General features: G+C 43.4%; 1 protein-coding gene across 12 annotated transcripts in view; it reads right to left on the bottom strand.

Moving 5' to 3' along the window:
* b3galt1b (UDP-Gal:betaGlcNAc beta 1,3-galactosyltransferase, polypeptide 1b) overlaps window positions 1–27,228 on the bottom strand; it is a 194,330-nt gene that overhangs the window by 104,857 nt on the left and 62,245 nt on the right. For 7 of the 12 annotated variants that reach the window (XR_012099110.1, XR_012099108.1, XM_073047469.1 and 4 more), the window contains exon 2: window positions 6,372–6,542. The exons of 1 other annotated variant lie outside the window; for it this stretch is intronic. The gene's annotated coding sequence lies outside the window, so the exon portion shown is untranslated. Of the gene's footprint in view, window positions 1–1,531; window positions 1,607–6,371; window positions 6,543–25,395; window positions 25,548–27,228 lie in introns of those variants that run through there. 4 more of the 12 variants (XM_073047472.1, XM_073047473.1, XM_073047466.1 and 1 more) reach the window with 3 other exon arrangements.

Genomic DNA, 27,228 nt, shown 5'->3' with positions numbered 1-27,228 from the left:
ACAGTAGGAAGGATGTTGTACACGAATTACAAGGGGAGATAGAAAATGTATGCCAAGAGGGCAAGGTTACAATAATCATGGGGGATTTAAAATCAGGTTGGTGCTGGACTATAGAAAGGGGGATTTCTAGAGAGCCTACGATTTGGCTTTTCAGAGCAGGATGTTGAGCCCACTAGGGGATCAGGTCTGGATTGGGTGTTGGGCAATGAACCAGAATTGATTAGAGAGCTTAAGGTAAAAGACCCCTGAGGGAAAAGTGATCATAATATGATTAAATTCACGCTGACGTTGAAGGAGGAGAAGCTAAAGTCAGGCGTATTAGTATTACAGTGGAGTAAAGGGAAATACAGAGCCATGAGAGAGGTGTTGGCCAGAAATGAGAGGAGATTAGATAGGTGTGTACAAGATTATGAGGGGTACAGGCTTTTTCACTGAGATTGGGTGAGACTACAACTAGAGGCCATGGGCTAAGGTTGAAAACTGAAATATTTCAGGGGAACACGAGGGGAAACTTCTTCACTCAGAAGGTGGTGAGCACATGGAATGAACTGCCAGCACAAGTGTTGGATGTAAGCTCAACTTAGACCATAAGACTGTAAGATATATGAGCAAAACTGGGCCATTTGTCCCATCATACCTATACCACAATTTCATGATGGCTGATCCATTTCCCTCTTAGCCCCAATTCTCCTGCCTTCATACCCTGACCAATCAATTACCAATCAACCTCTGCCTTAAATATAAATAAAGAATAGTCCTCATAAGTTGGATGTGGCAAAGAATTCCACAGATCCACCACTCTTTCTGGCTAAAGAAATTCCCCTCAGCTTCATTCTAAAAGGACACCCCTCTATTCTGAGGCGGTGTCCTCTGGTCCTACACTCCCCCACCATAGAAAACCTCCTCTCCACATCCACTCTATCGAGGCCTTTCAACATTCAATAGGCTTCAATGTGATCTCCCCCTCATTCTTCTGAATTCCAGTGAGTACAGACACCAAGCCATCAAATGCTCCTCGTACAATAAGCCTTTCATTCCCAGAATCATTTTTGTGAACCTCCTTAGAACTTTCTCCAATGCCAGCGTATCCTTTTTTAGTTAAGGGACCCAAAACTGCTCACCGTTCTCCAACTTAGGTTTCACCTGTGCCTTATAAATTAAGCTCTCTAATCAATTCTGGTTCACTGTAGAACACCTAGTCAGAACAGCTGATCCCCTAGTAGGCTTCACCACAAGCTGCTCTCAAAAGCCACTTTAGACATTCTACAAATTCCCTCTCTTGGGATCCAGCACCAAACTGATTGCGCCAACCCACCTGCATTTTGAAATCCCTTATGACTGTTGTAACATTGCTCTTTTGACATGCATTTTCCATCTTCCATTGTAATTTGCAGACCACATCTTTGCTACTGTTTGGAGGTCTGTATACAACCCCCATCATTCTACACCTTCCTAACCTATGTCACCTTTGTCTAAGGATTTGATTTCTTTTTTTTTAAACCAGCAGAGCCACACCACCACCTCTGCCTACCTGCCTGTCCTTTTGATACCATGTGTATCCTTGGACATTAAGCTCCCAGCTATAATCTTCTTTCAGCCACCGTTCAGTGATGTCTACAATGTCACACGTGCCAATCTGTAACTGTGCTACAAATTCATCTATCTTATTGGGTATACTGTGTGCATTCAAATGTAACACATTCAGAGTTCAAACTAAACATTAACCAGTTTTCATCATTAGTTTCTTGACATTGACATTCTGGTTGAAATTATTCAAAGAACAGTTTCCTGAATGTAGTTAATAATTTTTACAGTCTAACAGAGTGAAGAATGCAAGCTACATTACCCTATAAATAGGAGCTCATTTAGCATTAAGTGCCACATGATCACAAACTGATCTTCAGAACATACGAATACTGAAAAAAATGTGATGGAAACATGCACACCGTACAACTTAAACTATTTTACTTGACCTTTAATTGGCTGTAAACAAGGATAACAGGAGCTTAGAAACTCACTGATGTCAGATGCACAAGTGGCAAGAGCACCTGGACTTAAAGGCAGAATTATTTATTTTAAATTCATTTTGGGTGTTTATTATGTTTTACACCCAGAAAGTAGGGTTGAAATTAAAAAGAATATGAAATGTATTTTTGCCGGTGGTATGTTACCAGTATGGATAAGTTGGGTCAGTCTCTGTGCCCGCAGTCTCACTTGCATCCTCTTTCGTAAATTGACTGGCTGCACTACATCCTGGTATGGAAACACCAATGCACTTGAGCGCAAAATCCCACAAAAAGTAGCGGATACGTACGGTCCAGTCCATCACGGGTAAAGCCCTCCCCAATATTCAGCACATCTACACAAAACATTGTTACAGGAAAGCAGCATCCATCATCAGGAACCCCACCACCCAGGACATGCTCTCTTCTCACTGCTGCTGTCAGGAAGGTGGTACAGCAGCCTCAGGACTCACACCACCTGATTCAGGAATAGTTACTAACCCCTAACCATCAGGCTCTTGAACCAAAGGGGTTCACTTCATCATCGAAATGCTCCCACAACCCATGGGCTCGCCTTCAAAGTCTCATCATCTCATCTTCTCAGTATCTATTCTTATTTAATTATTACTAGTTCTTGCTGTATTTGCATATTCTGTGTTATTTGCACACTGGTTGAACACCCAAGTTGGTGCGATCTTTCATTGATTTTATCATGGGCATTATTCGATCATGGATTCAATGAGTATGCCTGCAAGAAAATGAATTGCAGGGTAGTATATGGTTACATACATGTACTCTGATAATAAATCTACTTTGAACTTTGGCAAGATATGAAGATTCTCATTGGTCAAGGTCAATGCATTGGTAATGTTGTCGAACAATTGATTTATTTAAAGAAATTCTAAGAAACCTTCCAACACTTTAGAGTCCAGGTCAACCATCACCATTAATATCTTGACTAAGCCGAAAAGTTGCCCAAGATGCAATGAACTGGAAATGCTGGAAGTTGAATTAAAAACAGAAAATATTGGAGGTACACAGACAATCTTATTGTAAATGCACAAATTCTACCTGGCTACACTCAAAAGAATCCAGTGAAACTTCATCAATGAATATATGACACTTCCATCAACTACCTTAGATGCTGGATCACTACATATTTTTTAGAAGCTGATTCTGCATAGATTTGAGTCACCAGGCCAATAGTACTGCAGGTAGGCCAAGGGCTGCGGACTGAACCAGTGGAAAGGTCTTCAGGATAACAGTAGGGCACACACAATATCTCACAGTCTAACAAGCCTACATCTTTCTTTATAGTTGTCTGTTACTGTTATCCTCCTGCTGGTGCACAATAGGCAAGGATTGTACCTTCATGGTGCTGGATTACGTTGTAAATATCTCAATGCAGAAGAACCAGCATCACTCCAACTGCATTTGCATGGCACCCTGAAGTGCTCCAAGCAGCAAAGTAAAACACATCGTAAGGATCCTGCGGGCACGCTCCAATGGGCTCCAAGATGCCCTGTGGCTGTGATTGTAATAGCTCTCCCATACATAAACATAAGCTTGGACTAGGGTGGGGATCTAAGGATATAGTGGACTGACCTTCTCCCTCAAAACCAAACAGTTCATCTGAAAGGGGCCTGAGGAACATAGTGACTTGCCTGAGTGATTATCATCCAGTAGGACTTACATCCACTGTGATGAAGCGCTATGAGTGATTGGTGATGAAACACATCAACTCCTGCCTGAGAGGAGAGTTGGATCTGCTCCAATTTGCCTAATGTTACACAGATCCACAGAATGCAATTCCATTGGTTCTTCACTCAACTCCAGAACAACTAGACAGTGAAAATACATACATTAGGATGCTCTTTATTGACTGCAGCTCGGCATTCAATACTAACAAACCCTCAAACTAATCAATGAGCTTCAAGATGGTACAATAGCACTGTGGCCAGCATAATGCTTTACAGTAGCAATGACACAGGTTCAATTCCTGCCACTGTCTGTAAGGAATTTGTATATTCTACCCACAATTTCGTGGGTTTCCTGCAGTTTCTTCCCACAGTTCAAACATGTGATGGTTGTAGGTTAATTGGTCTTTGTAAGTTGTCTCATGATTAGGTGTTGTCGGACAGCGCAGTTCAAAGGGCCAGAAGGGCTTATTCTGTATCACAATAAATAAAAAAGACCTTGGCCTCAATACCTCCTCGTGCAACCAGATCCTCAATTTTCTTTACTTGTAGACCCCAGTCAGTTCAGATCAGCAAAAGCATTTCCATCAGCACAGTTGCACTAAAGGGCTATGTGCTCATCTCCTGCTCTACTCTCTTTACCCTTATGACCGAGGGATTGAGCACAGCTCTAATGCCATACTTAAGTTTGCCAACAACACTGCTGTCATTGGCCGAATCAAAGGTGGTGATGATTCAACAAATAGGAGTGAGATTGAAAATCTGGCTGAGTGGTGCCACAACAACAACCTCTCACTCAATGTCAGCAAGACCAAGGGGCTGATTTTTGACTTCAGGAGAAGAAAACTAAAGGTCCATGAGATACTATTTGTTGGGGAATCAGAGGTGGAGAGGGTCAACAACTTTAACTTCCTTACTGTAATCATTTCAGAGGATTTGTCCCGAGTCCATCATGCAAGAGTCATAACAAAGGCAGCATGGTAGTGCCTCTACTTTCTTAGAAGTTTGCTAAGATTTGGGATAACATCAGAAGATTTGACAAACATTTCTAGATATGTGGTGGGGAGAATATTGACTGGTTGCATCATGGCCTGATATAGAAACACCAATGCCCTTGCATAGAAAATCCTACAAAACAGAATTGGCCCTAGCCCAGTCCAACATGGTCAAATCCCTCCCCACCTTTGAGCGCATCTACACACAGGAAAACAGCATCCATTACCCAGACCATCAAGAAAGCACAGGAGCCTCAGGACTCATTCCACCAAGTTCAGGAACAGTTATTACCCCTCAACCAGCAGGCTCTTGTACCAGAGGTGACAAATTTACTTGCCCCATCACTGAACTGTTCCCACAACCCAAGGATTCACTTTCAAGGACTCTTCATTTCATGTTATCTGCATTTATTGCTTTTTTTTTGTATTTGCACAGTTTGTTGTCCTTTGCACATTGGTCCTGTCTGGTGCAATCTTCCATCGATCATTAGATTCTTGATTGGTCAGGGCATGAAGGGATATGGGGGGGGGTGGAGAAAAGCAGGAGGTTGGGGCTGAGAGGAAAAAAAGGATCAGCTATGATGAAATAGTGGAGCATACTCAATGGGCCAAATGGCCTAACTCTGCCCCTATATCTTATAGTCTTATTCAATTTTATTGTGTCTCTTGGATTTATTGTGTATGCCCGCAAGAAAATGAATTGAAGGGTTTTACCTAGTGACATACGTACTTTGACAATAAATTTACTTTGGACTTTGAACTATGTTAAGAAACAATAGCCTTGGTTGTTTATGAAGAACTTCAGCTTCATCTGTTGAGCCTAAAAGGTGCAGTAACCCATATAACTAAATATTTGGGAAGCCACAATCCTAGCAAATTTATGTGAGTAGGAGCTCGCAGCTGGGCTTTGCGCGCAATTTGTCATGCCAATTCAGTTTGTACTGCTTGCCAGTTGCACTTCATGAATGATTCCATGTACTGAATCAACTGCATAAACTTAAGGCCATCATCTTTTGGTCAAGAATCACAGCTGCAAACATTGATTTTCTCAAGGATTCCTCTCAATCCACAAATGCAAAAATATTCTTTCTGCCTTCATCATAATGAGGTAAAATACTTCGCACACCTTTTTTTGCAACTTTCTTAAATATATTCATCCAGTTCCCCAATATTGACAAAAAGCATATAAAGACTAAACTTAAATGAAAACATAACACAACTACTAACCGCTAATTAAGTCAAACCAATATTTGGCAATTATACAGTACTGTATAAAGTCTTAGGCATATGCAAAAACTTAAATCTGCCTGGACACTTTCGATTTTGTGCTTTATAATCTGTTTTCCCTTGTTTTTTTTGTTGCCATTTGCACAATTTTTTTGGATGTGGGAGGGTGGGTTTGCTGTTTTTCTTTGAACAGATTCTAGGGATTTCTCTTGGTTTCCTGGCTGTCTGTGGGGAAGATGAACCTCAGGGTTGTATTCTGCATACATACTTTGATATTAAATGCACCTTGAATCTCCAAACAAAATCTGTAAAGATGTTTTTAAAAACAATAAAGTTTCTAAATATCAAAAAAACTATAAAGAGCAGTAAACAGCAAAAAATACTAAATCAAATCAATATTTGGTGTGTCCACCCTTTGCTTTTAAAAGTACATCAATTCTTTTACGTACATGGTCGTGCAGTTTTATAAGAAAATCGACTGGTAGGTTGGTGTAAGTATCTCGGAGAACTTGCCACAGTTCTTCTACAGACTTTGCCTGTCTCACCTACGTCTGTCTCTCCAGGTGATCCCAGACAGCCTCGATGATGTTGAGATCAGGGCTCTGTGGAGGCTTTAGCATCTGAAACCAGATAAAAAATCTTGACTCAAGGAAGTCTACATATGCTGGAAGTCCAAAGCAGCAAACACAAAATGCTTCAGGCCAGGTAGCACTTATTGAAATGTATAAACAGTCGACGTTTTGGGCCGTGACGCTTCTTCACGACTGAGAAGGGGGAAGATGCCAAAATAAAAAGGTGGGTGAAGGGGAAGGTAGACTAGCTGGAAGGTGATCAGTGAAGCCAGGTGAGTAGGAAAGGTTAAGGGCTGGAGAGGAAAGAATCTGATATGAGAGGAGAGTGGACCATAGGAAAAAGGGAAGGAGGATGGGACCCAGGAGGAGGTGATAAGCAGGTCAGAAGGAGGTAAATAGGCAGATAGGAGGTAAAAGGTCAGAATGGGGAAGGTGCCTAAAACTTTTACACAGTACTGAATACAGAAGTTTTTCACTCCATATTATATAAGACAGTTTATACAGCTTATTTTTGTAATTGGCAAGGAAAAATATTGTCAGAAATGAGATGTGGAGAAAACGTGGGAAGTGGAAATTACTGGAGGAAAAAAAGCAAACTGTATCTTGCTGATTGCAACAGGTTGAGTGTGAAAGGAACTAAAGAAAGAAACAGCATTTGTAAATCCCTTGCCACAACTCTGAATCATCTTTCAGCATTTTAGGTGGAATAAATTATCCTTTTGCACCTACAGCGCATCCCCAGTTGCAAAGCAATAAATGACCAAAAATCTGTGGTGCAAACTCAGGCAGGAACATTCATCCTCTTCCTGTTCAAAGAAAGCTATTTTAATGCCATCTCAAAGCAGCAGAGTTTTGTTAGGTGTACAACTAGAGGAATGATGTCCCTTGATAATATCACATTCTGTCAATCCTGGACTGAAGTATCTGCGTAATTACATACCTGAGCACAGGACGAATTCAATCAGAATAGGTCATCTCACATCTTTGTGGCTCCTCAACCACTGTCTGGATACAGGTCCTCCCCAGTTTATGGAAACTGTTTGCACAAGTCGGAAATAAGGCCACCTGTTCCAACACAGCAGAAGATGCCTGCAGTTCCACGGCAGCCAGCAAATCTATCCCACTGGTCTCCTGAATGCCCATGTGTTGGCACAGGCTGCTCAAAAGTAGGGAGCTCATAATCTGGGGAGGATCTTTATCAGGAAACTACCCGTATCATAGGCTGTTGTAAAATACGCCAAGTGTCCAGGACAATTTGGGGAGACTAAAACCTGTCTCCACTTTGAAGAAACCCTCCACTGGATTGTGTGGCACTACCACCGTGCAAAATGGGATAGACTTTGAACAGATCTAGTAGCCCGAGACTGGGTATCTATGAGGTGCTGCAGGCCATCAGCATCAGCAGAATCATACTCAACTACGATCTGTAATCTCATATTCCCCAGTCTAACATTACCACCAGGCCAGGGGATCAACCCTGGGTCAGTGAAGAGTGTAGGTGGGCATGCCGAGAACACCACCAGGCATTCCTCAATGAGGCATCCCCCTGCTGAAGCCACAATACAGGATTACTTGCATGCCAAACACCATAAGCAGCAAGTTCTACACAGAGCAATATAGGCCCACACCAATGGATCAGATCTGTGCTCTGTTGTCCTACCACATCCAGCAGTGAATGGTGGTGGGCAATCAAACAACTCACTGGAGGAGGAGGCTTCTAAAATATCCCCATCCTCAATGATAGAGGAGCCTAGCACACCGGTGCAAACGATAAGGCTGAGGCTTTTGTAACAATCTTCAGTCAGAAGTGCCCGGTAGATGATCCAGCTCGGCCTCCTCCAGCATCCCTGATGTCACTTCGCAGTCAATCCGATTCACTCCACGTGATATCAAGAAATAGCTGAAAGCACTTGATATTGCGAAGGCTATGGGCCCAGACAAAATCCTGGCAACAGTCCTGAAGACTTGCGCTCCAGAACTTGGCGCACCACTAGCCAAACTGTTCCAGTACAGCTACAACATAACTGGACAATTTACAATGACCAAATAACCTACCCAGAACATCTCTAGACCACAGGAAGAAACCAGAGCACTTGAGGAAAACCCATATCTTCCACAGGGAGGACAGATTTAAGGATGGCACTGGAATGGAATTCTGAACTCCGAGACCCCGAGCTGTAATAGCATTGCGCTAACTGCTATGCTATGATGGCACCAATCCTTGTTTTGGTTACAGTAGGAACAATATAGTAGAACCAGTGCAATGGATGTTGAGGCGTACCATACCATCTGTGCCCAAAAATGTCAATATACATAACAAGTCAAAATGACTGATTGAAAATTGAAGGATTACTACGTTGAGCACCTCCACACCATCCGTCACATACAGGACTTCCCAGTGGCCCAAATATCTTATTCTGATTGCCATTCTGACTTATAGATTCATGGCCGTCTCTTATGCCAAGATGAGGTGTGGTGGAACAACACCTTATATTCCATCCGGGTAGCCTCCAAACTTATTGGATGAATACTGATTTCTCCTTCCAGGGAACACATTTCCCACCCCTCTCCTCTATTCCCCAGTCTGACCTTTCACCTCTTCTCACCTGCCTATTACATCCCCCTGAGTCCCCCCCCCCCCCTTTCCTTTCTCCTACGGTGCACTGTTGTCTCCTAACCCCTCTCCAGCACTTTACCTTTCCCACCCACCTTGCTACGCCTATCACCTTCCAGTTAACCTCTTTCCCTCCCCCCACCCTTTAAATCAGGCATCTTCCCCCTTTCTTCTCAGTCCTGAAGAAGGGTCTCAGCCCAAAATGTCGACTGTTTATTCTTATCCATAGATATTGCCTGAACAGATGAGTTCCTCCAGCACTTTGAGTGTGCTCCGTTGATATAAGCTATTGGTGAATTCGCTGATCAGAATTTCCCTACTGAGACCTGTACCTTAGATACAGTGACAGACATCCAGCCAACAGTTTATTCGGCTGTTCTGGGAGCAAGTAAGACATGTTTTTCAGTCCATTGAGGTTGACATTATTTGGAATGCAAATTCGAAGCCAAATCTGACAATACTGTCCTGGAAACCTCACAGTTCAAGTAAACTTTCACCAATAACCATAGGGATGACTTGCTCGAAGAGGTGGATACAATTTTGTGAAGGAGGAATTAGAAACAAACTGCAAAACATTAGATTCCAGACATCCCAGTCATCACTCTGAATTATATTTAAATTTTCAGTGTAAAACTTTGGCCAGGTAACAAAATACCCAAGATGATGAAAATCTTAATGAAAATTGGGATTAATTTCCTGATGGGCAGTTACACAAAATCACATACAAAATTGCTTAATTCCAAATTAAGGCAATCTTCAACAGCATACCTTTTGCTTTCAAATAGTGTGAATTGCTAGCTAAACTTGTCAAACAATAGATGTTTAATGGAGAATGTGTGGAGCAGGTTAAGACCTACAAGTATCTGGGAGTACAGTTAGACGAGAAGCTAGACTGGACTGCCAACACAGATGCCTTGTGCAGGAAGGCACAGAGTCGACTGTACTTCCTAAGAAGGTTGGCGTCATTCAATGTCTGTAGTGAGATGCTGAAGATGTTCTATAGGTCAGTTGTGGAGAGCGCCCTCTTCTTTGTGGTGGCGTGTTGGGGAGGAAGCATTAAGAAGAGGGACGCCTCACGTCTTAATAAGCTGGTAAGGAAGGCGGGCTCTGTCGTGGGCAAAGTACTGGAGAGTTTAACATCGGTAGCTGAGCGAAGGGCGCTGAGTAGGCTACGGTCAATTATGGAAAACTCTGAACATCCTCTACATAGCACCATCCAGAGACAAAGAAGCAGTTTCAGCGACAGGTTACTATCGATGCAATGCTCCTCAGACAGGATGAAGAGGTCAATACTCCCCAATGCCATTAGGCTTTACAATTCTACCGCCAGGACTTAAGAACTTTTTAAAAGCTATTATTAATGCTTTTTGAGATAGTGATTTAGATGCATATCATATTTTTTTACTGAGTTAAGTATTGTATGTAATTAGTTTTGCTACAACAAGTGTATGGGACATTGGAAAAAAAGTTGAATTTCCCCATGGGGATGAATAAAGTATCTATCTATCTATGTTGTATGAATTCATTGTCTACAAGAAATTTTCACAGTAAAACACATAAATTTCAATGCACCACACACAAAATGCTGGAGGAACTCAGCAGGTTAGACAGCGTCTATAGAAATAAACAGATAGTCAAAGCTTCAGGTCAAGAACATTCTTCAGCAGAAAAATTATCCTGAAGAAGGGTCTCAGTTTGAAACATTGACTATCTATTCATTTTCATAGATGCTGCCTGGTCTGCTGAGTTCCTCCAGCATTTTGTGTGCGTTGTTTTGGATTTCCCAGCATCTGCAGACTTTCTCATGTTTACGATGCACATTTTAACGTTGGTTCCTCAGAAGGACGCCTTTTCAATTTAGGAAATGGCCAGTTAATAGTCAGTATTAAGCCAACAAAATTACATCTCTGTGCATGAAGCATAAAGAGGTGTAAATACAGTTACATTACGATAATTTGCTAATCAAACTATCTGAAAATCCCAAGGAATCCGCACTTACCTCATTGCACGATCCTGTCAAAACACACCAATTTAGCAGAGAACTCTTCCCTCCATTTCCTGTCTAATGCATTCAGGGAAGTTTCCATAATCAATATGTCTGAACTGAGGTGGGGGAGGGGCATACAGAATCTCCTCTCACAGAATAAGATGAGCAGGTGACAGAAGTGAAGATAATTCATTAGTTAGAAGATAGAACAGGGCAGCAGAGCACAGGCTCTTTGGTCCATGATGTTGGATCTACCTTTTAACCTACTCCAAGATCAATCTAACCCTTTCCTCCCACATAGATGAAAGAAAAATGGAAGGCTATCAGAGACTCTTACATGTCCCTAATATATGTGCATCTACCATCCACCACAGTTGTGCATTCCACCCACACACCATTCTCTGACATCCCTCCCTATTCTTTCCTCCATCACCTTAAAATGTTGCAATGAGGCTACAAGGTGGAGAAATAGCACATTATATTCCATCTGGGTAGCCTCTAACTTGATGGCATAAACATTGATTTCCTCGAACTTAGGGTAATGGCTCCCCACCCTCCCCCCTTCACCATTCCCCATCCTGCTCCCTCTCTCACTTTATCACCTTGCTTGCCCATCACCTCCTTCTGATGCTCCTCCCCCCCTTTTCTTTCTTCCACAGCCTTCTGTCTTCTATTAGATTCCCCCTTCTCCATCCCTGTATTTCTTTCACCTTTCAACTTTCCAGCTCTTTTCTTCATCTTTCCCCCTCCTGGTTTCACCAATTAACCTTGTGCTTCTCTCTCCGCACACCACCTTTTAAATCTACTCATCTTTTTTTCTTCAGTCCTGCCAAAGGGTCTTGGCCCGAAATGTAGACTGTACTTTTTTTCCCCATAGATGCTGCCTGGCTTGCTGAGCTCCTCCACCATTTTGTGCGTTGTGTGTTGCTTGGATTTCCAGCATCTACAAATTTTCTGTTATTAAGCAAGAGGTTATTTGCCCGGCACCAGGCCTCAAGCTCTTCCACCTCCTCTCTGTAGGTCGTTATCATCATTGTTGGTGATGAGCCCCACTACGTGTTCTGTAATCAGCAAACTTGACAATGTGACTGCTCGGATGCTTGGCTGTATAATCACGTGAGAATGGAGGTACACAAAGTTATGAGGGGAAGTGATAGTGCAAAAACCAGGCTCGCATTTACCCTGAGGTCAGGTGAGACAAAAGAGAGGTCGAGTGAGACGAACTAGAGATCATAGGTTTAAGGGTGAAAGGGGAAATAAATAAGGGGAACCCGAGGGGGAATTTCTTCAAAGGGTGGTTCAAGTGGGGAACAAGCTGTCAGTGGAAGTGGTGAACGCAGGTTTGACTGCAACATTTAAGTGATGTCTGGTTAAGTGCAAGGATTGGAGGGGTAGAGAGGGCTATGGTAAAGGTGCAGATTAACAGTTTGTCACTGACTAATTGGGCTGAAGGGATTGTTTCTTTGTGCGGTCGTGCTGAATATCACCCGCTGCTGGGTGCTCATCAGCTTGGTGCAGGATGCCCTGTGTCCTGCCTGAAAATTGTCAAGTCTTTCTGCACGAATGCCCCAGGCTGCAGATGTACTGGGGGATGCGCTGAAGTTCAATGAGGCCAGTGCCAGGGCTCTGTGGGAAAGGAGCACAGTACAGGCTCCTCCTGCTACCACACACGGAGGGGTAATAGTTGAATGATGAAGCCTCTTGAACAATGAAAGGGGCGTCGCCTCAGTCGAGGGCCACATGATGGCAATGAACCTGTTTGTGTTTTATTTTCTCTCTTAATAAAATTTACAGTAAAGACTCATGTCATGGACCTGAATGCAATCCACGTGAGATGCTCAGGTTCAGTCTGATGGGGGATGTAGGTCTTCTGTGTTCCAGACTCAGTCAGTGTCTTCCTTTTGTAATGGTTATTCACAGTTTACAGTTCACATCATGTATTGATCAAGAATGTAAAGTGGGTTTCTTTGCACTATTTCCTACTTTTACATTTTTTTTTAAATCATGAATTAAGTTTTATTCATGATAATAAATTTTAAAAATCACATTTCTAAAGTACTGAATTATATAGCTTTCCACTTCCCTATCTTTACATCCTCCACTGCAGCGATCAAGGACATCGATAAATGCGTTTCCTTTCACAGAAGCACCCAAAAAGACAATTGCAAATTACAAAAAGCATAAAATAAAGATTGCAGTTTTATGAAAATGAAGGACCAAATGTTCTGTTTAAAATTCTCGATGTTCATCATAAAAATGTGTGAAATGTATTTCACGTAATTGGAATGTGCAACAGAAGGACAATATTTATATATGTCTATTACTTCCCAAACACAATTATTCACAACTTAACAACAGTCCTATCTCCAATGTTTCACAAATTCTACTCCCACTGTATTTGGTTGATTTTGGGAAGAATACAAAACACTTGTGAGAATTATTAGTTTTGCAACTAAAAATGACCATATACCCCCAAGTGCAGAAAAAGCACAACTAAATCTTGAATATTTAATCAGAAAGGTCACTTTTAGGGCAAACTATAAATATATATTCCTCCAAGAGGACCACAGTCTTGTCATGGTTTGGATGTTTATGTGGCTCGATGACCCAGAGAGTTACGTTGGCTGGAGTCCAGGCTTTATGATTTGACTCTTGGTAGGGTCCCCCATGCCAAACAGGTCAAAAGGTAGAGGGCAGGCTAAAGGTGGTCCACTGGTCTTCCAGGTTTGGGGGTTCAGTTCAGGGCTCACATCCCTGATGGGTAAAACAAATTTATTATTTTTACAGAAACAACAATGAAGAATGCTTCAACATCTGGATCTGATGGTATTCCTGAGTCTCCCCCGAGAAATGCATGACTGACAGTAGTGAAAGCCGAGAGGAAGCTACTGACGTGATGAAGGAAGCCCTGAACACTGCCAGAGATGGAGGAACTTCATTGCTTCCCTAAATGTCAGCTGCATAACTGGCAGTAACACACATAAATATATAATATGCAGCTTGGGAGCCAGTTGTAAAGCACTTGAATGCCAAATGAATTAAATATTAACAAAACTGATAAGTTTTCACCAAAGGAGGTGTAAGGAGCTCCTTACCTCCGCTAGCCTGCAGGTCACCCTTGGGTAAGGTGTAGCACCTGCTTAGCCCCCCCCCCCCCGCCCCCCAAACTCTGATCAGGGTCACACGAAGCCATGGGAGAAGGTGGTGGATGGTCATGCGAGCAGCTGGTGCATTATCACATGTCCTGGTTATGCGACCACTGATGCCAGGCAATCTCTGAAGAGAACTGGTAATGGCTAGGATCATCTGTCTTGTACAGAAGCTGTTCACAAACCACTTCTGTAAGAACAATCGTGGTCACTATGATCACCCACATTATTTAATATGGTACATAATGATGGCGATGATAATGACTAACAAGACTGCATTTTAATAATTTTCCGGCATTCAAATTGTCTTTTTTTTTTATGACTGTGAATAGCTCTGTCTCTACAAACCACACTGATCTTCCCTCAGCAGCACAATCACACTAACTGAAAATTTTCAGTAATTGAAAAAAATGTTCCCACAGTAGTTTAAGACATTCAAGGTGAGCTTAGCTACATAAACTTAAATGGTTATGCACCAATCTTGAGGCAGGCTAACAGAACTGATACCAGATTTTTGATCTGACCCATGCTGAAGTGTGCATTTTGCATTGTTGTGGGTGAATTAAGATGATTTCTTTCCAATTCCTACACTTGTGCAAGTAACATGATGGGAAGAGACAGACAGGAAATAATTGCTGAATTGATTTTTAAATTATGCAACTGCAAATGTTTAATTTTGACTAGAATGGAGTAGGGAAGAGGACTGCAACAACTGGCTGATCTGTACTCTTGACCGTGGACAGATGGCTGGCAACTAAATGATTAGGTATGATTGGAAAGCAATTTTATTTTATTGGTGTAAAGAAAAAGTGGAACCAGACTGCTTTTGTAAGAGGAGAAAGACACGCTCGAGTGAAAAGAAAGGTAGAAAATGAACAAAATTCACAGGTTCATAAACAGTGAATGCCAGGAGATAATAATAATACATTTTCAAAAGAGCAGAAATGGCTGGCTACATTGGAAAGATAGACACGTTTGATTATATGATGGGTAACTAGTTGACGTATACTGAGAATATTGAACAGTATCTTGAAGCAAGTGAAATAGCCAATGAGAAACGCTGAGTGTAATAGGTAGAAAAGCATACAGTTTGATTGCTTCAACTAAACCAGCCAAAATAAACTTGGCTGAAATTGTGAAAGTAATGCAGGAAGATTTAGAATCAAAACCATGGTTGATTGCAGAAATCTCAGTTTCATAAGCAGAATCAATAGGAATAGAAATCCAACTTCCAGTCAATATTTCACCTGCATACAACTCTCCTTCGGTCGATATCTTCCAGATCAAGTCAAGTCACTTTTTATTGTCATTTTGACCATAACTGCTGGTACAGTACAGAGTAAAAATGAGACAATGTTTTTTCAGGACCATGGTGTTACATGACACAGTACAAAAACTAGACTGAACTACATTAAAAAAAAAACACAGAAAAAAACTATACTAGACTACAGACCTACCCAGGACTGCATGAAGTGCACAGAACAGACCAAGCATTACAATAAATAATGAAACAAGCCAATAGGGCAGTAAGGTGTCAGTCCAGGCTTCGGGTATTGAGGAGTCTGATAGCTTGGGGGAAGGAACTGTTACATAGTCTGGTCGTGAGAGCCCAAATGCTTCGGTGCCTCTTCCAAGACGGCAGGAGGGAGAAGAGTTTGTATGAGGGGTGCATGGGGTCCTTCATAATGCTGTTTATTTTGCGGATGCAGCATGTAGTGTAGATGTCCGTAATGGCGGGAAGAGAGACCCCAATGATCCCTTCAGCTGACCTCACTATCTGCTGTAGGGTCTTGTGATCTGAGATGGTGCAATTTCCGAACCAGGCAGTGATGCAGCTGCTCAGGATGCTCTCAGTACAACCCCTGTAGAATGTGATGAGGATGGGGGGTGGGAGATGGACTTTCCTCAGCCTTTGCAGAAAGTAGAGACACTGCTGGGCTTTCTTTGCTATGGAGCTGGTGTTGAGGGACCAGGTGAGATTTTCCACCGGGTAAACATCAAGAAATTTGGTGCTCTTTACAATCTCTACCGAGGAGCCATCGATGTTCAGCGGGGAGTGGTCACTTTGTGCCCTCCTGAAGTCAACAACCATCTCTTTTGTTTTGTTCACATTCAGAGACAGGTTGTTGGCTCTGCACCAGTCCGTTAGCCACTGCACCTCCTCTCTGTAAGTTGACTTGTCGTTCTTGCTGATGAGACCCACCACGGTCGTGTCATCAGCGAACTTGATGATGTGGTTCGAGCTGTGTGTTGCAGCACAGTTGTGGGTCAGCAGAGTGAACAGCAGTGGACTGAGCACACAGCCCTGGGGGACCCCGTGCTCAGTGTGATGGTGTTGGAGATGCTGCCTCCGATCCGGACTGACTGAGGTCTCCCTGTCAGGAAGTCTAGGATCCAGTTGCAGAGGGAGGTGTTCAGGCCCAGTAGGCTCAGCTTTCCAATCAGTTTCAGAGGGATGATTGTGTTGAATGCTGAACTGAAGTCTATGAACAGCATCCAAACGTATGTGTCTTTTTTGTCCAGGTGGGTTAGGGCCAGGTGGAGGGTGATGGCAATGGCATCTTCAGTTGAGCGGTTGGGACGGTACGCAAACTGCAGGGGCTCCAGTGAGGGGGGCAGCAGGACCTTGATATGCCTCATGATGAGCCTCTCGAAACACTTCATGATGATGGATGTGGGTGCAATGGGACAGTAGTCATTTAGGCAGGGCACTGAAGACTTCTTCAGCACGGGGACGATGGTGGTGGCCTTGAAGCACGTTGAAACTATGGCGCTGCTCAGGGAGATGTTGAAGGTGTCAGTGAGAACATCTGCTAGCTGGTCTGCACATCCTCTGAGCACTCTACCAGGGATGTTGTCTGGCCCAGCAGCCTTCCATGGGTTGACCTTGCACAGGGTTCTTCACACGTCGACCACGGAGAGACACAGCACCTGGTCATTTGTAGGAGGGGTGGACTTCCTTGCTGCCATGTCACTTTCTGCCTCAAACTGGGCATATAAGTTATTTAGCGCATCTGGGAGGGAAGCATCACCTGCACAGTCAGGTGATGTTGTCCTGTAATTGGTGATGTCCTGAACGTCCTTCCACATGCGCTGCGTGTTGCCGCTGACCTGGATTCACCATGAAACCATATATTTAAATTCTTTTATGCCTATGATTTTCAGTTTGGAGATCGTTTGGATGTTCAGCACTCTGCAGTATTGGAAGGGACTGCAGAAGGCAAAGGCAGCACGTGGGAACTGTGCTGAGGAGGCTGCGAGCCAAAGTTCCATTCCATTTCACCGATTCTTTGCCAAGTAAAGCGACAATGCAGATTGAATCTGCCTTTTTAATCACGGGGGGGGGGGGAATTGCTCTGCTACGGAGAGGGGAGACTGTCTTTTTAAATCGCTGGTGAGTTCGCTCTGCTAGGGAGAGGGAGAATGTTGTCCAGGTTTTCTGCATTTTGGGTATGGACTTATTTTCAGTCTTATGGTGTTTTTGTATTGTGTTTTTTGTTCAATCTTTCTCAATTTTTTTTGTGTGAGGGGAGAGAGACTTGTGGGTCAATGTGCCTGGTACATTTTTGTTCTTTGTGAAGGAAGGAGGGATTTGGAGGTTGAGGATTTGCTGTACTTTTCTTTCTTGGTTTTATGGCTATCTGGAGAAGAAAAATGTTGTATACTTTGATAGTAAATGATCCTTTGAACCGCTGATGTGGAATCCATTCCACCTTGTGACTGAATTGAAGAAATTGTCTGAGCATTCTCTGTTCGGTAATGAGCTTACCAAGGCAGTGAGAGATCGTTACATTTGTGGAATCTTACAAGAAGGTGTTTAAAATAACTCCTAACTGAAGCACAACTCACATTTAAAAGAGCAGTTGAAATACATGTATAAATGGAAACAGCAGTCAAGAGACACAATCAGGAATGAAACAGAGTGTGAACAAAATTGTAATGTCTAAACTGAAACATACCTGGCCAAAAAAAAAATTCTGCTATTATTATGGCAGGGGCTCACATACACCAGACCAAAGCAGGTTTACAGGCAAAACTTACAAAAAATGCAACCTAGTAGAACAAATACGAAGAGCATGATGGACAGAGCAAAATAAATGAACTACACAAGGAAGTGAAAAAAAAGATAAAATCCAGTATCTTTCTTAATTCGCTATCAGTTGTCTGTAATAGGGGGTGTGGTTTGCAAATGGTGGATGGATCTCCAATCAAGTTGTAGTTGCCTCAGCCATTCATTACCTCACAATGCTGGCCCTCTAGGTTTTACTGCATGCAAGCCCAATGTGGCTTATTGGTTGTTGTATTTCACAGTGCCGAATGTCATTCCCATAGGAGCTACATTTCTTCCTTTTCCCTGGGTGTCTCTAAAGACCCAGCACGTTAGCCCCTCAGTAACAGCCACAGAATTCAGTGGGGGAAATAACCACCTTTCTCAAACTCTATACATCTAGGGTTGGTATGCCTTGGGTCCCACCAAAACTGGGAACTTGGAATGTCTCGACTACCTGAGCCCCAATCTATTCAAATACTGTGTAAGTACTACCCCCATGCAATTAGCCGTCAGCAAGAAACAATAAATCGTACCCTGCCAGTCCATAGAAGTTGGAGCTCATTTTATAAATACTGGGAAACAGTCTTTAGCTCAAACCAAAACATGCTAAAAGCAGAACAGTAACACACACAAAACGCTGGAGGAATTCAGCAGGCTGGACAGCATCTATGGAAAAAAAGTACAATCGACGTTTGGGGCGGAGATCCTTCGGCAGGACTGGAGGAAAAAAGGTGAGTAGATTTAAAGGTGTGGGAGGGGAGACAGAAACTCAAGGTGATAGGTAAAACTGGGAGGAGGGGGAGGGATGAAGTAAAGAACTGGGAAGTTGACTGGTGAAAGAGATGTAGGGCTGGAGAATGGGGACTCCAGTGGGAGAGAACAGAAGGCCACGGAAGAAAGAAAAGGAGGGACGAGCACCAGAGGGAGGCGATAGGCAGGCAAGGAGATAAGGTGACAGAGGGAAAAGGGGGATGGGGAATGCCCGGGTTGGGGGGGGGGGGGGGCACCATTACTGGAAGTTCGAGAAATCGATGTTCATGCTATCAGGTTGGAGGCCCTAGTGCTGAGGCCCAGCAACAACTCTCAGATCTCCTCTTACTTACCCCTCAGGCAGGCGAACAGGATTCCACTAAGGAGCACTAGGCCATTGTCTCCCACACCATCACTGACCTTATTAGCTCTGGAAATCTCCCATCCACTGCCGCCAACCTCATAGTTCCCACACCCTGCACCTCCCGTTTCTAAGTCCTACCCAAGATACACAAACCCGCTTGCCCAGGTAGACCTATTGTTTCAGCTTATTCCTGCCCCACTGAACTCATACCTGCATACCTCAACTCTATTTTATCCCCCCCCCAGTTCAGTCCCTTCCTACCTACATCTGTGACACTTCACACGCTCTGGATCTTTTCAATGATTTCAAGTTCCCTGTTCCCCATAATATTTTCCCTATGGATCTCCATCCCCACCAGAAAGGCTTCAAGGCTTTCGTTCTGGACACCAGACCCAACTGGTTCCCCTCCACCACCACTCTGCTCCGAATAGCGAAACTTGTCCTCACTTTTAATAATTTCTCCTTTGGCCCCTCCCACTTCCTCACACAAAAGGTGTAGTCATGTGTTGCAGCTCGACCTGCCTTTTTGTTGGTTACATGGAACAGTCTATGTTGCAAGCCTACACTGGTGTCCACCACCCCCACTTATCCTACACTACTCTGGTGACTGCGCTTCCTGCACCCATGTCAAGCTCAACAACTTCATCAACTTTGCCTCCAACTTCCACCCTGCCCTCAAATCTACTTGGTCCACACCCAAGTTTTGCAAAGTCCGTCTGGTTCCTTATTCCATCTGTGATAATGTAGCCTGTGAGCTAGATCGCACAGAGGCTGCAAGATTTCTTTTTAAGGTTGAGTGGAGCCCATTAGCAATGCCAGTGGTCCCAGTAGCCAAAAAGAATGCGACTGTCAGGATCTGTGGTGATCTTGAAGACTCCATCAACACAGTACTGAAAGTAAATTAATACCCTCTGCCCAGGATAGAGGATAGCTTTGTAATCATTTCTGCAGGAAAACACTTCAGCAAAGTGGACTTAGCTGAGCCCTACCTAAAGATGGAGGTGAAATAAGAGTGTAAAGTGTTTCTCACCATAAACACTCTGTGGTAAACCATGCATACCTGTCTGGACACGCCCCTCTGCTGACGGCTCCTGTGGCTCCTCCCACAGACCCCTGGATAAAGGCCGTTGTGTCACTGCTCCTCCCACAGTCCAGAGCAGTCATCCAGCATGGACGTGGTCCATTTTACTGCTGATAAAAGCCTTTCAGTATTTACTCTACTTCCAGTCTTTTGGAGTTATTGATAGTGCATCACACTCACAAAGGCTTTTATCGCTACAGTAGGCTTATTTTAGGAGTAGCTATAGACAAGGTACTGCAAGGCTACCCAGCACTCAGTGTTATCTGGATGACATCATCATTACTGGTAAATGTGACAAGAAACAGCTACAAGATCTCAAGACACTATTAAATAGGTTATAGGCTCAGAGCACAAGGCAACAAGTTTGAATATCACACCAATGACACACAAGGATTACACAAGGGTGGTGAGAAAATTCAAGACGAGGTGAATGCCCCAAGGCCAAAGGACATTTCACAGTTACGGTCCTTTTTAGGATTTGTCAATTATTATAACGGCCACTGTGGCCACTGTGCTCCACCCCTTGAACTCATTACTCCAGATCGGGAAGAAATGGCAATGGACAATGCGGCGTGAGGTGGCTTTCCAAAGTGTAAAGGAAATGGTGACGTCAAACACTGTACTCCCACATCATCCAATGAGACTTTCTTGTGACGCTTTGCCTTATAGCATAAGTGCAGTCGTGTCACATGAGTGACGGAAATGAACGTCCCATAGCCTCTGCATCACGTTCACTCACTACTGCAGAGAAAAATTATGCACAGATTTATGGAGAGGCTTTGAGTCTGGTTTGGGATGCAAAACCTTCAGCCAGTACTTGTACGGGAGCAAGTTTACTCTCATCACTAATCATCAACCACGAGTGTCCATTTTCAATCTGCAGAAGGGCGCTCCACTACCAACACTGGCACAAATGCAGAGAAGGGCTCTGCTTTTTGGAGGACACAATTACAGGATTGAAGTCAAGAGGACAACTAATTATGAAAATGCTGATAGATTGTCCTGTTTTCCCTGGAAAAGGAAATAACTGAAAAATTTATAAAAGAGGACACTCCTTGAGATATTCTCCAAATGCAAATCGAAAGTGTCCCTATTGCGGCTGAGATTACCCAAAGGGAAACCACAAAAGAGCCCACGCAGTCTCAGGTCTACGTGGGCACCCGCAATGCCTGTAACATGCAGCAGGAAGCCCAGTTCCCCATTTCAACCAATGCCAAGATGAACTGGGGATTGAGATTTGTTGCACCATCCAAACTGAGAGCTAAAGTCACATCCAGAAGAAAGGTGTAAAGAGCTGTCAGAACCACTTCCTGCAATCCCAGAGTCAACTCCTACAACCACCACAGAGAAGGCCCATAGCCTGAGATTGTTCCACAGCCACAACGCTCACCTGCCAAGAAGAACAACACCTCCTTGTCCCACAAGGGTAAGAAATCCTCCAAAGCAATTAAATCTTTAGGCCTGAATGGGACAATTTAAAATTTACTATGCTGTTCAACTCTGGTGCCATCTGCAAGCCTCTGGACATCCTCCCCATGGAATGCGAGGGTTTTCTCTGGGTGCTGTGGTGCCCTCCCACAGTCCAGAAACACACCAGTTAGTAGGTTAATTGGTCTTTGTAAATTGTCCTGAGATTAGGTTTGGATTAAATTGAGGGTTGCTAGGCAGCAGGCTCTGGGAGGGCCTATTCCACACTGTATCTTAATAAATAGACAGCCTTCTTTCTTGTGACTTCACCAAGGTTCCCTCTAATATTTTTTCCCCCACAGCTGTGCAGATCGACCATTAGTCTGAGCAGGAATTTATTTACTTATTTATTTTGATGTGGCCTGAAACGTGCACAGCATTTTAAGTGTTATTATGTAAAATGTACACAGTATTTAGAATGATTCTATTTATTAATTGATGGGTATAATGAAATACAGCAAAATAAAGAAAATCTTTCGTGTTTTGCAAACTTTTTCTCATCTGTCTTTATTTCAGCTGCACAGGGTACGTGCACAGGAGAATTTCAGTTACTGCACAGCCACACAGATTAGAGGGAACAGCGGATTCCACTAATTTTTCTGATGTCTGCACACTTGCTGATCAGACATGTACGTTCTCATCCAAGTCATTTATAAATATATTACAAACTCTGGCTGAAATGAATTTGAAGCGTGCCATTTCAAGGGAATTAAGTTCTAAAAATAACTTCATTGTAAGCCAACCAGTGCTTTGATGAAATTTAAAAAGACATCTCGCTGTAGTAACTCAGCAGGTCAAGCAGCGTTTATGAAGGCAGAAGGGTGCAAAGACAATTTCTATAAATTACAAAATAAATAAACAGTGCAAACAAAGGAGAAATAAGGTGCTGTTTATAGGGTTACAGACCATCCAGAAATCTGACGGCAGAGGGGGAAAAGCTGATCCTGAGCTGAGACATCGGTGTGTCTTCAGGCTCCTGGACCTTCTCCCTGATGACAGTAACAAGAAGAGTGCATGTTGTTAATGGTGCAATGATGACGGATGCCACCTTCTTGGGGCACTGCCTCTTGAAGATGTCTTTGATTGCGGTGGGGAAGTTTGTGCCCGTGATGGAGATGGCTCTTACAATCATATGCTTTGGAAGTTCCATGCCAGGTTCTGATGCAACCACTCAGAATGTTCTCCACTGTACATCTATAGAAACTTAAAATATGTTTTTAAATAAATAAAAAGATTAAAAATGAAACTTGAAATAGAACAAACCACTTCTCTACTTTCGCTCTACCTACAACTGCATTCCGGCTCATGCTACAAATTCAATCATCAAATTTGCAGACTAAACAACTGTGATTGGCCTAATCACAAACAATAACATATCTGCATATAGAAAGGAGTGCTGAAACTGTCCGATTGGTACAGGAATTACAACTTATCACTCAACATCAGGATGACAATTGACTTCAAAAAGGCAAGAGGTCCTGAACAAGTCCCACTATTCATAAATGTTAAGGTGGAGGAAAGGATCTCCAGTGGAGATGAACACCACCAAGGAGCTTTCTTGGTCCATCAACAGAACCCTGATAGTAGGGAAGGCACAACAGAGACTCTACTACCCGAGATACTTAAGGAGAGCTAATCTAAATTGCTGGCCATCTTTCACTGATGTACGATAGAGAGCATACTGACGAACGGAGTGACAGTGTGGTACTCTAGCTGCAGCAAGACACATCACAAAGCTCTCCAACCGGTGATTAGGAGGCTCAGCACATCATTACCGGACCTGGAGACAATCCACAACTGTCAATGCCCAAGTGCAGTAGTAACATCATTAAAGACCCATTACATCCCAGACAATGTCTGTTCAATCTCCTGCCATCTGTTAGGAGATACAGAAACATCTTAGCCAAGACAATTAGACTGAGAAACAGCTCCTTCCTGGGGGCTGTTGTGCAGCTGGATAACGCTACAGCCCGGCTTGCCAATGGCTTTTGAGCGTTATGAGCTATCAAAGTCATTTATTGCATATAAATATGAGATTTTTAAAATTAAGCCGCAGAGCATGCATTGTAAATACTTTTTTGCACAAACTGGAGTAGCCCCAATCTCTGTGGCTTGAGCAATGACAATAACCTTCTATTCTATTCTATTCCCAGACCAGACCCCTCAATGAGGTGTGTGTTCTCCCAACTTCCCCTTCCTGAAGTCCACAATCGATTCCTTTGCTGTTGCTGATGTTGGGTGCAACACTGTGGCTGCAACACAACTCAACCAATTGATGTACCTCATTCCTGTACACCTCTTTGTTGCCATTTGAGATTTTACCAACAATAGTGGCAACATCCACAAGTTTATAAATGACGTTTAAGCCGAGCTTAGCTACACAAACTTGAGTATAGAGACAGCAGAACCGTGGGCTAAGTATGCATCCTTCAGTTGCATCTTCATTAATAGTCAGCGAAGTGTTATCACGTATCTATACTGATTGTAGAAACATAGAAAACCTACAGCACAATCCAGGCCCTTTGGCCCAAAAAGCTGTGTTAAACATGTCCTTACCTTAGCAATTACCTAGGGATACCCATAACCCTCTAATTTTCGAAGCTCCATGTACCTGTCCAGGAGACTCTTGAAAGACCCTATTGTATCCACCTTCACCACTGTCGCTGCAGCCCATTCCACACACTCACCAGTCTCTGCATAAAAAACTTACCCCTGACATTTCCTCTGTACCTATTGTGATCTCCTGATGCAGAAGCCAAGGATCCAGGTGATGATGGGATTGAATGCTGAACCGTAACCGATAAGCAGCAGCCTCAGCCATGTTCTGCTGTTGTCTCGGTGCTTCAAAGCAGAATGCAGAGCCAGTGAGATGGTGCCCATTGCACACTTTTGCAGTGGTAGGTTAATTGCAGCAGATCCATGTCCTTGTTCAGGCAAGAGTTAATTTGAGTCAAAACAAAACAAAAAAATACTAGAAAATATAGTGGATACAGCCCAGTCCATCAAAGGCAGAATCTTCCCCACCGAGCACGTCCACGTTAAATGTTACAGGAAAGCTGCACCTACCCAGGACATGCTCTCCTTGCTGCTGTCATTAGGAAGGTAGTACAGAAATCTCAGGACTCACACCACCAGACTCTTGAATCAAAGGGGATAACTGCACTCAACTTCACTTGCCCCATCACTGAAATGCTCCCATAACCTATGGACTCATTTTCAAGGACTCTTCATCTCATGTTCTCAATATTTACTGCTCATTTATTATTATTTCCTTTTTGTGTATTTGCAGTTTGTTGTCTTTTGTACATTGGTTGAGCACCGATTCAATTGATTCAATTATGGTTATTATTCTATTATGGATTTACTGTGTATGCCCACAAGAAAATGAATCACACGGCTGTATATGGTGACGTATATGCACTTGGATAATAAACTTACTTTGAATTTTGAACCAGTTTCTTGGGGCACTTCATTGTAGTAGATGTGAATACTATGTGTCGATAGTTGTTAATGCAGCTCAGCCTGGTCTTCCTGGGCAGCTGCCCTTTTGAAAGAGGCAGGAACTTCAGACTGCAGCAGAGAGAGGTCGAAGATGTCCTTGAGCACTCCTGCCAATTAGTCAGCACAGATTCTCAGTATCCAGCTATGTATACCGTTGGGACGTCCAAGACAGAGATCGCAGGGTCACCGGATGCTGTGTGGATTTGCACAAATGTAGTGTCATTCTCTCTTTCAAAGCGTGCATAAAAGGCACGAGCTCATCAGGGAGTGAAGCAACACTACTATTTATGCCTTAGGCTTTGCCTTATAGGAAGTAATGGCAGTGAAACACTGTCACAGCTGTCATGTATCTGATTGCATCTCTAATTTCACACAGAATTGCCTTTTCGTTTTCATGATTGTCGTGCAGGACTTCTTGTTCGATTCTGAATCACCAGTCTTGCGTGTCACAGATCTAACCTTCAGCAGCCTACAAATCTGCAGGCTCTTCCAGGGAATCTGGCTTGGGAAAATTCGAAGGCACACAGTCATCCATGCAGATCTGGATGAAGTCGGTGACAGCCATAGCATATACATTCAGATGTGATAAACCCCTGAAGATGATCCAGTTCAATGATTCAGAGTCAGAATCAATTTTATAATCACTGACATGTCTGATCCATTGCCAAAAGAGGAAACATCCCAGTGGCCAAACATTTCAATTCCGATTCCTGTTCCCATATGTCCATGGTCGCCTCTTGTGCCAAGATTAAGCCACCCTCAGGATAGAGGAGCAACACCTTATATTCCATCTGGGCAGCCTCCAACATGAATATCGATTTCTCCTTCTGGTAGAAAGTTTTTTTGCTCCTCCTTGCCGCTTCATCCATTTCCCACTCTAGCCTCTTACACCTTCTCACCTGCCTATCACCTCCCCCTTTGGTCCTTTACCTCCTTCCCTTTCTGCTATGGCCCACTCTCCTCTCCTATCAGCTTCCTTCCTCTCCAGCCCTTTACCTTTCCCACCCACCTGGCTTCACCCATCATCTTCTAGCTATCCTCCTGCCCCTCCCCTCACATTTTTATTCTGATGTCTTCCCCCTTTTCCCCAATCCTTTCCACGGACAGCGCCTCGCCTGCTAAGTTCCTCCAGGACTTTGTGTGTGTTCCTTTGGGTTTCCAGCATCTGCAGACCTTATGTCTTGAAATTGTTGTTTTATGGCAGCACAACAGTACACGACATTAAAAAACTGCAGTAAGTTACAACAGAAAATCAATAAACAGTGCAACAAGAGGAATAGCACAATAGGGTTCACGGACCATTCAGAAATCCGATGATGGAGGGAGGAATCACTGAGTGTGGGACTTCAGGATCTTCTACCTCCTCTCTGACAGCTATAACAAGAACATGCCCCAGAGGGTAACGCCCTTAATGATGGATGCTGCCTTTTTGAAGCACCAGCTTTTGAAGACATTCTCAATGGTGGGGAGGCTAGTACCAATGATGGAGCGGGCCGAGTTTACAACCCTTTGCAGTTTTGTCTGATCCTGTGCAGTGGCACCTCCACACCAGGCGGTGATTCAACCGGACAGGATGCTCTCCACATAGTCATTAGTGATGCACCAGATCTCCTTAAACTCCTAATGAATCAGTGCCACTGCTCGTCTTCTTCACGATTACACCAATACGTTGGGCCCACCATAGATTCTCTGAGATGTTGATACCGTGCAGCTAACCACTGATGAGTCTCCTCCCAACCTCCCTTTGCTGAAGTCCACAATCAGTAACCT

Source organism: Hemitrygon akajei, chromosome 5, assembly GCF_048418815.1.
Source record: "Hemitrygon akajei chromosome 5, sHemAka1.3, whole genome shotgun sequence".
NCBI classification, from domain to species: Eukaryota; Metazoa; Chordata; class Chondrichthyes; order Myliobatiformes; family Dasyatidae; genus Hemitrygon; species Hemitrygon akajei.
This window is presented reverse-complemented; position numbering and strand designations above follow the sequence as displayed.